A 4,066-nucleotide genomic window follows, 5' to 3' on the forward strand; every position below is an offset into this window, starting at 1 on the left:
CTACGGAAGTAGATTGCCCCATCTTCCTTCCGGAGAGTGGCTGGTGGGTTTGAACCGCCAGCCTTCTGGTTAGCAGTCAAGTGCCTTAGCCACTATCTGTATTTCACTATAACTCCTCACAGAACTCACAGACACCCAAGGGTTCATCTCACGTAGTAGTGGTGGAGGCTGGCAGGCTGGAGAGTCCTGGGTCCGTGAGCAGGTCTGGCGGATCCTCCCAACTCTTGGGGTTTGATGAACCTCGATCAGCAGATCGGATGATGGCTGCTGTCCCAAATCCAGGGGTGAGGTGAGGATGATCCAAGACACAAAGCCAGAGCAAAAGGAGAGCGAATCTTCCCAGGAGATTCGTAGTTATACCCTCAGGGAAGCTAAAGGTGGTGACTTGAATTATACCCTCCAGCAAGGCAGGACTCAAGATACATTCCACCTGTGTAGCCCCAAGAGAATTAACCTAAATCCCATCACCAAGTTGATACCTGACCTTAACTACCACACCACCCCAAACAGGCATGGATAATGGGATTTACAAAACATCACAGAATGGAGGACAATGGCTAGAAGGGACACATAAAGCAATTCATTTCAGCCCTCTAGTAGATTCCAATTTATAGAGACCCCCATTGGGTATCCAAGGTTATAAATCTTTATGGGAGTAGATTCCCTTATCTTCCTCCTGTAAGTATCTGGTGGGTGGGAACTGCTGACATTCTGGTTAGCATTCAAATGTCTTACCCACTATGCCAGAAGAAATCCTAATATTATAGCTATATACTTCATTATTTTATATATTATATTATCTTTGTTGGCTGCTGTTAAGTTGACTCCAACTCATGGTGACATTATGTACAAAAGAAGCTGCTAGTAGATTCAAAGCTACAGTCCTGAATCATGTTCATAATCGGTAATATATTTGAGTCCATTGTTGCACCCAATCTATCTCAATCTACCTCATTGAAGGTTTCCCTCATTTTTTTCTGCTACTCTACCAAACATGATGTCTTTTTCTAGCAACTGGTCTTACTGATGATGAATTCAAAGTATGAGAGCCAAGATCCCACCATCCTTGCTTCTAAGGTATATTCCTTATAAGATATATTATATGAGACATTATATTTCATATACTATAAATGGTACATAAAAACCAAAACCATACCAAACTCACTGCCATAGAGTTCGATCCAACATATCGAGTGACCCTTCTTTGGGTTTCCAAGGCAGTGTCTTTATGGAAGTAGATCATCCAATCTTCCTTCCAAGGAGTGGCTGGTAGATTTGAACCACCAGCTTTCTGGTTAGCAGTCAAGTGCCTTAGGAATTACACCACCAGAACTCCCAACACGTGTGTAAACAGTACATACTATAGAATAATTATGAACTGTAATTTAGTTAACTACACCCACTCATCACTTATCTCAATGGTTAGGTTCTAAAGTCTAAGTCTTTATGAAAAATTGGCATTATGCAAAAATGGAGGATGACCACATCAGATGACAAAATGGAGAATGACAACATGGTTACATAACTGCCAAACCATTGAGAATCATGGCTCAGCCAAGTTGACACATAACTTGAACCATCACAGCCAGTGTTATGTTTGCCTGCCACCTCAGTTTTTGTTAATGCCAGACATACATTGCTAATGACCAGAGTTAGATAATAGATTTTTTTTTACTATTGTGATAAATGCAAAATGTTGGATGATAAAATGGTTGATAAGTGAGAAGTAGTTGTATTCCATGTGGCTAGAAAATAAAGCTTCCTTTTTTTTTTCTATCATAAACAATGTGTATATGAATACTTTTGTTCATAAATCTTTTGGGCTACCAGCTTTTAATTGCAACCGAAGATAACAAAGATAAAAGGCCTACATGGGCATGAAGCCTGTAGTTTGGAACGCATCAATGCATTGATTGAATTAACCAATAAACGTTGTTGTTGATATGTCCCATGGAGTCGGACCGACTCCTAGCGACCCCTCCTTAGGTTTCTCAGGCAGTATCACTATGAAAGTAGATTGCCCAAGCTTCCTTCCAAGGAGTGGCCATTAGCAAGTTGCTAATATATTTTTCAGGAGCTCTGGTAGCATAGTGGCTAAGTCACTTGCCTGCTAACCAGACTGCTGGCGGTTCAAACCCACCAGCCACTCCTCGGAAGGAAGGTTGGGCAATCCTACTTCCGTAGTGATACTGCCTTGAAAACCCAAGGAGGGGTCACTATGAGTCGGGGCCGACTCCACGGCACATAACAACAATGTATTTTTTTAGTGAGCTGATGCTTTCTCTAAGAAATCCTTCAGAGATTTATGTGAAAGGAGCAAGGGGACCTTCAGGGTGATTCTTCTTTCTAATTCGTTTCTGACACAGGATAGTCTATTTTTTTGCCTGATGGAGAAGCCTGGGTAAATGTGATAATTGACCATTATGGAAAATAAAAAAAAAATACGGCAGTGGTGGGCTCTAAAGTATGTGGATTTGGGGGCAGGCTGTTAGTGGGCTCAGGGCATGAGTGCAATGTGAATGGGAAAGAAAAATGTAAGCAAACAAAACCAAGAAATTCCAGTGATGGTAGAGAAAGCCTAATGTAAGAAAAATAAATTCAAAGAATTCTTTCTTTAGAGAGACTTTTATGTTTCCTGATCAGAATGATGCTAAAGGAAGAAAATTAAGAAGACATTATTGGTTCAATTGCAGTATCTCCAATTATCATTAGAGATTTGAGGGTGTGGAAAGTTAAGTATGATCTAAGTACGGTGTAAGTAAGAAAAATTAATTCTGATTCAACAGGGACTATTTAAAATGAATCTCTGACTATTACATAGTAATCTTGGAGCCACAAAATCTGTTTTTGCTAGTTTATTATTAGCTCAACTTGAATCAAACTGCCAAAATGTTACTTTAATAGATTTTATTGAAGTTCCAACTCTGAGTTAAATATAAACATATAAGCCCATTTAACCTCAATCTGGTCTTATTTATAGTATTCATATGGTTCACATAAATAAAAGAGCATCTTCTAGTTACTGAATATGTTTTTAAGATAATTTGAACTGGAACATATTTTAACCAAGAAAGATTTCTATGGATTTTTTCTTTTTAAAAAACATACTTAAACGTGCCCCCCAAAATAGGACATTATTAAAATATTCTTCTTGATCCTTTCTGGTCTCTTTCTAAAATAAAAATCAAAACTTAGTTTGACTTTTGTATCATATATTCACCATGTATTCCAAAGCCAAATTATATTATCATCACAAATGAAACATTTAATAAAACAGCTTCCATGGATAACTGATTTTGAATGGGACATTCCAGAGTTTAGTGTTATCTTTAGCATCAGCATGAAATAACAGTTGAGCTCTACCAGAGTAAGTTGTACTCTAATTGGCACTTTTTATATTTATTTTGCAATTTTATGTTTTTTAATTTTTGTCTGATTGAGGTAGTATTATTTAATATGATATTAAAAAATACCACTTTATTACTTAAGTGGAGTTTTGGCTAGAATATTTTCCTTCTGAAAAAGTTTTTTAAAAATACAGGAATCTGTAAAAAGGCGTTTTAAGCTATTTGAATGTATTCTTAAAAATTTTAATTTGATTCCAATAGAGAATTCTTCTATTGATATAACATGTACTTTTAGTTAGCTTTAGTATTTTTATATCTTCTGCAATTACAGGGAGCATATTAACATTATGCCATTTTGGAAAGATGGTCTGTTATTTGACTTTGCAACTTTCACCAGGCTGCCTGATCAGTAGCTTTGGGATCAAAATATTCTCTGATAATGAAGGCTGGAAACCGACCTTCCCTCTCTCCGGTTTTCTTTTCTTCCTTATCATGGAGACTCCTTTTTGTCTCAGCCTTAGTGAGTACCTCTTTATCTTGTCCGTACATGAGGTATATATGACACCTGGTTAACCCTACAATTATATCTGTTCCCAGTCAGGAGAGAATATGGTCTCTTAACTACAACACAAGAGGTATGTCTGCAGACCACCAGCCCAGAAGTCAGCTGCAGTGAGTGATTCAGTGGCCATGGCAGACCAGTGCCTACTAGTGAAGCT

The sequence above is a fragment of the Orycteropus afer genome, unplaced genomic scaffold (genome assembly GCF_000298275.1).
Source record: "Orycteropus afer afer isolate SDZICR_OR568_19922 unplaced genomic scaffold, OryAfe1.0 scaffold00268, whole genome shotgun sequence".
Lineage (NCBI taxonomy): Eukaryota > Metazoa > Chordata > Mammalia > Tubulidentata > Orycteropodidae > Orycteropus > Orycteropus afer.